Source organism: Mustela nigripes, chromosome 1 (assembly GCF_022355385.1).
Source record: "Mustela nigripes isolate SB6536 chromosome 1, MUSNIG.SB6536, whole genome shotgun sequence".
NCBI classification, from domain to species: domain Eukaryota; kingdom Metazoa; phylum Chordata; class Mammalia; order Carnivora; family Mustelidae; genus Mustela; species Mustela nigripes.
The window spans coordinates 1459055-1470070 of record NC_081557.1 but is presented as its reverse complement, the minus strand read 5'-3'; the positions used below and the strand labels follow the sequence as shown (position 1 = coordinate 1470070).

The following is an 11016-nucleotide window of genomic DNA, read 5'->3' as shown; positions in this document are numbered from 1 at the left end:
TTGGAGAATTCTGGGATGGGTGAGGAACGTGCGCTGGACCGGTCTGGGGCGGAGGTGGACCTTGCGGTGGCCCCGAACACGGTCCCCACTCTGATTGGCTGGCAGGGCAGGGGCGGGAATTCGGGGCGGGGCCACCCCAGTTAGAAAAAGCCCGGGCTAGGGCCGGAGAGCAGGGTGTGGGAGGGGGTGGTGGGTGGGGTGCGATGGGGGGGCTTGGGGGAAACTGGGGAAGCGGGGGTGCCGAGGGGTAACCAGGGAAGCGTGGGGTACCGGGGGCAACCAGGGGAAGATGGGGAAAGGGTGTAGGGGAGCTTGAGTGGGCCAAGGATCACCTTGGAAATCTGGAGTCTGGCAGGAGTGGCCGAGGGTTGAGGGACCGGCTTGGGCAGGGCTGGTGGGCACCTGGCGGGAGTGTGGCGTGGGGTCCCAGGTGTCTTGGGGTCTGGGTGACATCGGCATGGCGTGCGGTGGGCCCAAGCTGGGTGCATAGAGGGAAGAGGGGGGAGCCAGACATTCATCCCGGTCAGTTTTGGTTTTAGGTCGTGGCGGCTGGTGGACGAGGGGAGCTGGCGAGGGGTTCGCCCGGGACCTGGGGCGGTTGGGCTGTAGCTGGTAGCCATGGGTAAGTGAGGACAGCGGTCTGTCGGCCAGGCGAGTCCCCTCTCCTCCCTGGGCCTTGCTCTGCTGGCCATCTGCAAGCAGGAGGTGGCAGGGAGCAAGCAGCGGCGAGGAGACGCGGCTGGCCTCCGGCGGACCGGCAGGACGAAGGGGATGGTCAGGACGGGTGACATCGTCTCGGGGGGAGCTGAGACTGTGCAGGCTGGGGGGCCGTGCGCCCTTCCAGGTAGAGCGAGCATTTCAAGAGCGCAGGCGGGCGAGGAGGCTGGGCTACCAGCAAGGGAGGGACCGGTCGCCGAGGGGGTCCAGCTTGCAGGGGGCTCAGGCCCGGGGCGGACAGGATGAGGCGGGGATTCAGGACACAGCAGGGTCCCCAGCCGTCACTACATCTCACCCACTGAAATTCACTTAGGAGAAGGTATAGGAGCGGCTCCAGCACGGGCCTCCCAAGGCCCATGTGGGAGCCTCGAGGGCAGGAGAGCGGGAAGGAAGGAGCAGTGCGCGGGGAGACCCGCAGACGGCCGTTCCCCCGCGGCACTGCGACCCGGCTGAGCGGGGAGGTGACCCTCATACCCTCCCCGCACAGCCCCTGGGTCTGGCATGACGGACAGACAGCATCCAGGGGAGTCAAGGGCACTGGCGAGGCCAGACTAGGCGAGAAGGTTGGGGCGGAGTGAGTGCGAGCTCTGGTGGGGGGTCGGGGCGCAGGCAGGGGAAGAGCAGGAAGCTGGCGGCGAGCCGGAGGCGGCACTGGCCTCCGGAGCCCGAGGCCAAGGCGGGCCTCGCGGGCAACGACGGAGCAGGGATCGGTGCCTCCCGGCTCAGACTGGAGACGCGGGTGAGTGCCCGGCCCACGGGCGTACCGGACACCCCTGCCCCAGCTCTCTGGGCCCACTCACAGCCTTGTTCTCCTGCCCACAGCCAGGTCTCCAGGACGGGTGACGTGCCCTCCAGCCACCGAAGGCCGGCGGAGGCTGCGCTCAGAGGGACATGACATGGTCTGGTGTGACGGTGAGGATGGACGTGATGCCGTCCGGCCTTCCTGGTAAGCGTGGGGGTGAGACACGGCACCTCCGGGCCAGCCGTCCCGCACAGCGTCCCTCACGAGCGCTCTTTCTCCCACAGAACATTCTAGGCTGGCCCGCGGGTGTCAGAACACCTATAGGTCTCACTCCTTGGCCTTCCCGGAGGAGTCCACAGACTGCTGCTCTCTGGACCTCAAAACCCTCACATCGACAAGGTGAGGAGGGGCCCGGCGTCTGCGGGGAGCGGGCCCGGGCGCAGGGTCTGGGCTCTGACTCTCTCCTGCCCCGCAGAAATGGTGCTACCCAGCTCACGCCTGGGCCTTGGAACCGGGACTTCTTCAAGTCCTCCTAGCTCTGACTCAAGAACATGCTGCATTCTGGACCCACTCCACGACCCGACTCAGGAATCGGCTCCGGAAGGTGAGCGCGGGCCCCTGTTCCAGAAGCTTCCCCGGCCGCCCTGCGCGGCCCCCACACAGTTGCTTGTCGCTCCGTCTCTGCAGGTGAAGCTCCAGGAGCGAGAGCGGCCTGACAGCACCCCCGTCGGCACGAGCCCCGCGGCGACCGTCACCCCCGCCAGACAGCGTCATCCCCGCGGCCACCCTGCCGTGGCCGGGCCACCTCCAGCCGCCGCGCCCCAGCGCCCCTCACCCTCTTTCTCTTCTATCTTTCCTCCAGCCTCTCATTTCCTTTCTTTGCTTTCCTTTGTGCTCGGGACACGCAAAGCCGCCATGACTCTGTTTCCCCGTCCCTTCCGTACTCAATTTGCACTAAGTCGTTTGCACTGGTTTGGAGTCATGGAACCGGCCTCGAGTCCCCGAGCGAGTGTGCAAGCCAACTGCTGAGTGTGCTGGCCTCTGCGGCCCGCCCCGCGCCCGGCGCCCTCCTGCCATCCACCTCGGTGGGGGGGGGGGGGGGGCTGCCTGGGTGCGGCCCTGTGTGGGAGGCCCCAACCCCCCCTCGCCTGGTCTGCAAGCCCCTGGCACGGAGTGCCCTCATGCAGCTCCGCGCTAGAGCCCCTCGCCGGTGCCCCTCCCCACCAGGGCTTCACCAGAAGCCTTGGCCTCATCAATAAATACAGTTACAGCAATTTGTCTCAGGGACTCTGGAATCCGAGCTGTTTGCCTGGGGGTGGGGGGTGCCTGGGGCTGGGGGAGGTGGGCACGGGGTGGGGGGGTGCGCACAGGGTGGGGCACATGAAGAGGCCCATGGGGAACAAGAATGGGAGGGGCGGAAGGTGAGGAAGCTGGGGCGGGACCGAGCGGGACCGAGCGGGAGTCACAGGGATGAGCTGAGGGAGGCACACAGTGGGCGGGGACACGGGGAGTGGGCGGGGACACGGGGAGTGGGCGGGGACACCGGGAGTGCCCGCGGCTGGCGGAGGAGGATGTCCTGGGGGGGATGTCCTGGGGGGGCAGGGCAGGGGAGGGGCCTGTGGGGGGGTGGCGGAGGGGGGGAGCCATGGGGTGAGGCCCAGGGAGGGGTCGTGGGGCCGGGGCCCCCGCAGGGAAGGGAGGGGCTGGGGGTGGCCCAGGGAGTTCTCAGCAATGGGAGAGAAGCCAGACAACACCAGGGCTCCCTGAGCTGGGTCCTGCCCCTCTAACTGGCTTAGGGACAGGGCTCCCTGAGCTCGGTCCTGCCCCTCTAACTGGCTTAGGGACAGGGCTCCCTGAGCTCAGTCCTGCCCCTCTAACTGGCTTAGGGACACTCCTGGGCCTTCCTGCGCCCCGGACCCCAGACCCCAGACCCCTGGTCTAGGGGATACCTTTGCAGAATCACCCCAGGGGAGTGGGCTTGCCATGTGCGAGGGCCTGCAGCCCAGGCCAGGAGGGCTGGAGGCTGCTGTCTGGAGGGGCCGGCAGGACTGAAGCCCCAGAGAAGGGCAGCGGGGGAGGGGACACGACCTGCTGGGGTATGGCCTCGGCTAGCAAGTGAAGCCCCAGGAGCCTGGGGTTGGAGTCCCTTTCCGGGATAGCAGCCAGTCAGGGACCCCAAGCTCATAGCCCTGTGGCTCTGGGCCTGTAGATGCTGGGAGCGTGTGGGAGCAGCTTGTGGAAATGAAACTGGGGTCCACGGCCCCTTCCCCAGCCAGCTGACGAAGACCAGATGGCAAAGGCCCGAGAACCCCGCCTCCATGAGGAGATCTTCCCTGGGCCCCCTGACTTTTTGCCCGTGGCGCCGCCCCCACACGCTCCCCTCCAGCCTCTCCACTGTCCCATGTCTGGGACCCCCACTCCTCCCACCAGACCCATCTTGGGGACCAAGAGCAGGGCTCCCCGGCCTTCTGGTACGCCACGTTAGGCGGGTGGAGGCCAGGGAGCAAGGCGACAGGCGGGGCCTTGTGCGGGGCCCTCCGGTCTCCCCAGCCCCTCCATCAGCCCCCGAGGCGCCCCGGGGCTGTGGGCCGCGCTCAGGGACATGCGGCTGCGGTGGTCTCCAGGCCCCCTGGCCCGTGAGATGAAGGAACCTGTCTCTTAGGTGTGAGTGCGGTCTGTAAACGGCCATTAGTATAAACAGCCCTTTCTGCTGGAGCTCTGTTCCCCCCGGGCCAGCTTCCGGGGTGGTGGGGAGCAGTGGTGTGACCAGCAGCAGTGGCCCCAGAGTTGGGAGAAGGCAGGGGAGGCTCTGGGGGAACATGGGAATTGTGGGGGGCCATCCCTTGAGCCCCCAAAGGCGGTGGGGCCAAGGCCTGGGTACTGTGGTCTTCTGTCACCTGGCAGTGAGTCACAGCCACACTTGCACCCTGACCTGGGCCCCCAGGGCTGGGAACCCAGTGCATCTGGTCTGGAATGCAGGAGGGTGAGGTCGCCCCTTTCCACACCCACCTGGGGGAGAAGGCCGGGGGCCCCTACTGCCTGGGCCTGCCTCTGTCCCCTCTGGGCTGCCCACGTCCGTCCGTGCCCCTTGACCCCTCTGAATGCACAGAGGGGCCCACCCGGGGCCTGGCCCCCACCCGGGGCCTGGCCCCCACCCGGGGCCTGGCCCCCACCCACTTGCTCTGCTCTGGAGCAGGCTCTGGGGCCACGGGCAGGGAGGGCCCTGGGGCCAGGGAGTGCAGGGGAGGCGGGGGGGGGCGGGGGGCGGCCTGTCCTCTGTCCCGTGGGCTGGACCTAAGCTGCTGGGGCAAGAGCCACAGGCCAAGGCTCTGCAAACAGGCCTCGAGCCCCCGCCTCGCCTGGGGACTGGGAAAATGGGGAGGGGGCGCGGGGCGCCCCCGTGCTGACAGAGCCCCTCCGTGGAGCAGGGACAGCCAGGTTGGAATGTGTTTACCTTTAGCCCAACCCGATTTCCTGCTTTTTAGAGAAGGCGCTCTGGCCTCAGACAGGCTCCCAGCCCCGCCACCCAGAGGCGTTTTCAGAATGCCCCGCTGAGTTAAGTGTCTCCAGCAAACAGGGGCTTGGATTTCAGTCCCCCCCTCCCCAGCACGGCTGCCTGCCGCAGGGGTGGAGGCTGCAGCAAAGATGTGGGGGAGGGGAGAGGAGGGGTCTGCAGAAGCCCAGCCCTCGGCTGGGCCTTCCACCCCACCCCCCAGAGGCCCCACGGGAAACTGGGGGAGGAGGTCTTCAACCTGGACCCTTCCCCAGCAGAGCAAACCCTCCAGCTTGGGGGAGTAAGACTCCACTGGCTGCGGGTCCCTGCAGACACCCCCCATGCCCATGTCCACAGGCGCGTCTCTGTGTCCACACATCCCCCGTGGTGCCCCTGGGGCTGTGCGTGAGGTGCTCAAGGCACGCACGGGGGCCCTGTCCTCTTTGGGGCACTCTGTGGGGTCTGCGAGCTTTTGTGTGGCCCAGCCCCATGTGGGGGCCAGTGTCCCTGGAGGGGGGACATCTGAGCCCTGCTGTGTGTGTGTCCTGTGCCTTTGTGAGGCTTGTGTCTCCGCACGGATTTAATGACCCAAGAGCCCACTTTCGGGCAGGGATTACGGACAGCTGGGGGGTGGAGTGGAGTCGAGACACTTGTCATACCTCTGAATGGGGGCAGAAAACATTCCAACAATACAAAGGAAATGAACTCTTGAACAGGCCTAACGTGACATTTGGGGTCTCGCTACAATATACCCTGGGAAGTCTGAAAAAAACACCACGGGGCTGGGCCCAGCAGAGTGGCTCTCTCACCCCGCCCCAGGCTCCAGGGAAGACGAATGGCTTCCCTATTCCCAGAGCAGAGGAGCAGGGGCCCTGGCTGGAGGCCCCGCGTGGCCCTCGCCAATGAGGGGGCCTGGAGGCTCAGACGCTGCCTGTGGCGGGGCCTGATGGGACCCACGTCCTTCCACAGCCCTCCCGTGTTTGGGGTCTGTGTGTGCACGTACCCGAGAAGCCCCAGAGGGCCAAGGGCCCCAGCAGAGATGGTGTGACCTGCAGGAGGGGGTGGAAAGTTCTGGAAGGAGTGTGGCCAGCTTGGCCTTCCCTGAGGCTGTGGCCTCCGCCCGAGGCCGCCCCCACCGCTCCACCTCTCCCTCGCGACGGCTTCCCTCCCTTCTCTGCGCCTCTCCCCAGCCTGCACCTGGTGACATGACTGGCCCTTTTCCAGGGGTGAGGGGACCCCGCGGGGGCCCCTTCCTGGAAGCCCACCTGCAGGCCGGCTTGCTGGGAAGGGGCCCCTCCTCGGCGGCCCCCACCACCCTGAGCCACTTCCTGGAAGCGGCGGCCGCGGCTATTCCGCTCCTTGTCAGCACTGCGCCCGCAGAAAGCAGACAGTGAGGGCCTTGTCCTCCGGGAGCCCGTGCTCCATCACCGAACACCTGGCCGGACACAGGCGGGCCGCCGGGTCCTCGGGGGGCGGCGCGGGCCTGGGGCTGGGCTCGTAAACAGACACGGGCGCCAGGCGCAGGGGGGCCCCGTCCCTGCTTCTGCCCGGAGCTCGCACACGCTAGCACGTGCCAAGGCTCCGAGGATGCCTGTCCGGCAGGGCTGCGGGCCCAGAGCTGAGAAGGGGTCGGGGGCTTTGTGCAGACCCCCAGGGGTCCCACGCGATGCAGAAACCCAGCTGCTGGGCTGGGAGGCTGGGCGGCCCCCAGCTGGTTGGCGGGGGGGGGGGTGTGCAGGGTGGCGGCAGAGGCCTAACAAAGCCTTTACCTTGAGCCTCATCGGAAGATAAGCCCCCAGGTGTTTGGGGGTGGGGGTGACCGGTGGGCAGCAGTGTTGGGAGCCCGTGGGTCCGGTCTGCAGCCCAGAGGCCGGGAGCAGGAAGGGAAGGACTGTGGTCAGGGACCAGGCACCGGACGGATGGCCTGGGGCAGGGGGCGGCCGGCCCTGACACGGGGCACGGAGCTGCCTCGCCCAGCCCAGGCCCCTGGCGAGGTATGCACTGGGGTGGGGGGGGGGGGGGGGGGGGCGGGCGTCCGGGGGGGGGGTGGGGGGCCCCCCGCCCCCCCCGGGCCCCGGGGCGGGGGGGGCGGGGGGGGGGGGGGGGGGGGTGTCAGGCAGGGCTTCAGGGCAGGGCTGGGGACACAGATGCTCCCCCCTTGGCCCCCACCCCCCCATCTGGACTTGGGGAACCACGATCAACCGGGACCGTGGAGGACGGAGGCCTGGCTCGGGGGCTTGGGTGGGCAGGGGAGAGGACTGTGGGGGTCCCACGTGGGGGGGGGTGCGGAGCACAGCCTAGGCCCGGGGCCTCCTCCCACCCCCACCCTCCCCTCCTGGCCCTGCCTTTCCCGTGCAGGCAGGGGTTGGGTGCAACGTGCAGGAGACAGGCCTGGGGGGCAGCGGGGGCCCCTTGGGTTTATTCAGGTGGTTTTCAGATCACACCCCGTGCGTGGCGGGGCCCACGGCAGCAGGAGCAGCACACACAGAGCCCCCGACGGGCTCCCCATTGGTCGGCAGTGACATCAGCCCTGTGTCAACAGCGCCCTTCGGGGTTTATGGAGCAGGACGGACCTGCTCGGCCTCCGCCCCGCGCCCCACCCCCAGCCCACACACTAGCCCACTGTTCTGGGGTCTGGGGGTGGCGTCCTTGCCACGGTGCCCCAGCACAGCCTGCTTCTCCGCACCCTCCAAGCCCCCCATGTCCCTAGCAGAAAGCACGGAGGGCCACGAGCCCAGCCTTCAGCTCTCAGTCCTTCTGGCAGGAGGCCCGTGGCTTGGCCATGGTCGGGGGGGGGGGGGGGCCCTGCATGGCCTCCGGGGTGTATCTCAGGTTGAGTGATGTGGAGGGGGCACCAGTGGGTCCCTCTGAACATGGGCCAGCCCCCCAAGACCTCAGAAAAGCCAGAGGGGCTCCCCTTCCTGCCTCCAAGCTCTGGCTGACCGTCATCCTGGGACCGCAGGCCACTGGTCAGGGCCTGGGGGACTGGAAGGGCCACCGTGGTGACTGCGGCCCGCCCAGCCTGATGGCCCCGGGAACAGGGACATCCTCGCCACATCGCCCAGGGCTCCTCCCTTGTTGGCCAGCCCCCTACAGCCAGACCCCCGCCCGCCCCCATCTCCAAGAGGGCAGAGGGGGGCCAGGACAAGGCCAGGGCAGGGAGCCACCCCATACCTTTGCCCCCAGAGAAGCACTGCCCGTGATGGGGACCCAGGAGGGGCCCCTCTCCACAGATGGACTCCCACATCCAGCAGGCCACAGAGAGCCTGGTGAGGCCAGGAGCCTGGAGGCCCGGGGCTGGGGGACAGGCAGGACTTCGGGGGGGACAACATGGGCTCCCACGCCTGTGACAGGACCCACGGGGGGCTCCTCGCCACACCCCTGCTGCCCAACCGCCACGTTGCCTGCGGTGGGGGGGGCTCTGGTTTTAAGTCACTGTCCCCCTAAAGTTACAACCCCTTTCCAAGGATTCCTGGGGCCCGGATGGGACGAGTTGGCTTCGAACAGCCGAGGAGGCCGGGCAGGAGGGTGCGGGTCCGGGGGCGACACCAGAGGGGCCCTGGGAGACCTTGGGTCCTGGGCGCTGGTCGGCGCGGAGGGCGGGAGGAGGGACGGGCAGAGGGGAGGGAGGAGGGTCCGCTGCCCTTTGGCCTGGTTTTCCGTGCTGGCCTCCTGCTCACTGAGCTCTGTCGCTAAGGAAGGGGGGACCGAGGAGGGTCCCTTTCGGTTGTCACCGCGCTGCCCTTCGCTGCCGGTGTCCTTCCCCCTCCCACAGCCCTCGGGGGGCTGACCCCTTGCCCAGCCCCTGTTCCCCAGCCCCTAGCTGTCTCTTCAGCCAATCAGCAGGCCCCCAGGGGTGGTCCCACTCGTCAGAGCCGCCGCCGCCAGATCTTCAGTTCCCATCGCCCCCCGTCCGAGGGTGAATGACCTCACCCTGGGACGTGGGGCAGAGGGCATGTGTGCCAAGAGTGGCCCCCAAGGGACACGTGGCTGTTTGCAGTTCGGGAGGCGGCAGAGATAAAGCTGCTGTTTTCCCAGTGGGCACAGAGCCAGGGGGGGCTGAGGGGCAGCCCAGGGTCAAGGTCAGGCCCGCTGCCTCAGGCTCCCCTTCCGGGCTGTTGTCCGCCCCCCATCCCCCTCGGCATAGCGTTCCGGGAGGAAGGGAGGGGGTTGGTGGCAAGCCAGGCCCCTGTCCTCGGCAGCCACGCAGGGCCTGTGCGGTGGGGGAAGCACAGCACGCCCCCGGAGTGTCCCAGAGTGTGAGCCTCCCGCCTGTGGGACCCCATCATGAGACAACCTAATTCAAGCCAAATTTCATGGGTCCCGCGGTTTGGGTGGGCACGGCCCCTGCCAAAGGGGCTGCCGGCCGAAGACAGTTCACGGATGTCAGTGACAGGCAGAAGGAGGGAGGCGGCGGGGGAGCAGTGAGGGACAGCACGGTTAAGGACTTACATTATATGCATGTCCCGGGCCAGTGCCTGTGGGGGCAGGGGGCTGGGGGGGCGGGGCGGGAAGGGGAGGCCATCTGGACAGGATCCGGAGGAAATAGAACTTCAGGCGTCCCACGCCTGCCCACCCTGCCCACGGCGGGGGCGGCCCAAGGGGCCCCCAGACTTCCTGCTCCAAGATGGGTGCTGGGCCCAGCTGAGCCGCTGGGTACCACGTTCAGGCCTGGTGGGGTCTTCCCTGGGCTCGGATAGGAACAGGCAGGCTGGAGGACCGCGGGCCGCCCAGCCCAGAGCAATCCCACCGTCAGGACGGGCCCCAGACCTCCCAGCTCCCCCACCACCCTCCACGTAGCTGTCCCCCGAGAATGTGCTCCAGACACACACTCTTTCTGGCTCAGGCCCCGGGCCGGCTCCAGGCTTCTCCCGGCCCGGCCTTCTGTGCGCGCCCTTGGTCCTTCTGCACATAACGGCCTGCAGTTCCCAACTCCTGGGCCCCCCACCACGCCGAGGTGCACGGCTTTCCGGCCTGGCGCTCTTGCTGGGCACATAAGGAGGCACACAGGCATGTCCGCGTCTGTTCTGACTTTTTCCAAAGACCCAGGTTGTTTCCCGGAGCCTCCTCGGGACCCCGCCTGTGCTCACAGGGCGTGTGGGAGAGGGTGCCCCACAGATCTGGCCAGCCGGCCCTCTGTGGGCTCTGCCCCGCTCGTGAGAAGGCAGCCCATCCATCACGGCCAACAGCAAATGGCCCGTCACTTCCAAGGTGGCAGCAAGGTCTCCACGGGTGGCCAGGCTTCCCAGGACTCTGGGGGCAGCCGTGCGTCTCGAGAGGACTTGTGAGCCCTCCTCCCCCCGGGGTCAAGCCGCAGGGAGTGGTGGGGAGGGCCGGCTTCCCGAGAACCCCGTGTGCAGAGAAAACAGAGGGGTTGAAGGCGAGGCAGGCCTCCAGGGGCTGCACTGAACCTCCGGGACACAGTGATTCCCCCGGAAAGGCCTTCTAGCCGAGCCTCGGCCGGGGGCCCAGCTCCTGGGAGACAGGGGCTCCCCACCTGCCGGCCAGGGTGGTGCTCGTGGCTACCTTTTCATCATTTCCTTCTGCCCCTCTGGCCTCGCCCCTGCCACCCCCCCCACAGCCCCCCCTCTGTTTTACTGTTCAAGGAAGAGAGCAGACAGACCGCAGGGGAGAGACCCTCCGGCTGGCACGCATCCTTCCAGACTGGGGGTGCCCCAGCATATGCTGCCAGCTGGCCCTGGGCGTGAAGGGGTATGAGCGGGGGGTGGGGGCGCTCTGGGCCCCAGCCGCCAGGAGGGCAGTGTGTTGGGACCTTGGGGTCCCTTCAGCGTAAGGGGGACTCAGAGAGAAACATGTCTAATAGAAGTGACATCCTGGGGATCCCCTCGGCTGACCGTTTGCTCAGGGGCTCTGGGCCCCTCACCCCCACGGGCCCTTGCTCCTCAAGACGGCCCACAAAGGGGGCTGCTCGGACACCTGCGCTCCGCAGCCGAGGGTCCTGAGGGAAGGGAGGGGAGGGGTGTCCCGGGCTACTGCAGCTCCTAAGGGACCCCCGGGGCCCCGGTCCAGGACAGCGGCTCAGACCCCACACAGTCACTGTGCT

At 68.0% G+C, this 11016-nt stretch overlaps 1 long non-coding RNA gene across 1 annotated transcript; it reads left to right on the top strand.

Annotated features, from left to right (window-relative positions):
* Window positions 1-260: 260 nt before the first annotated feature.
* Window positions 261-2746, top strand: LOC132016797 (uncharacterized). Its single transcript, XR_009403998.1, has 5 exons — window positions 261-1456; window positions 1540-1663; window positions 1744-1858; window positions 1935-2063; window positions 2147-2746. It is a non-coding gene; the product is annotated as an uncharacterized LOC132016797 (long non-coding RNA).
* Window positions 2747-11016: the final 8270 nt, after the last annotated feature.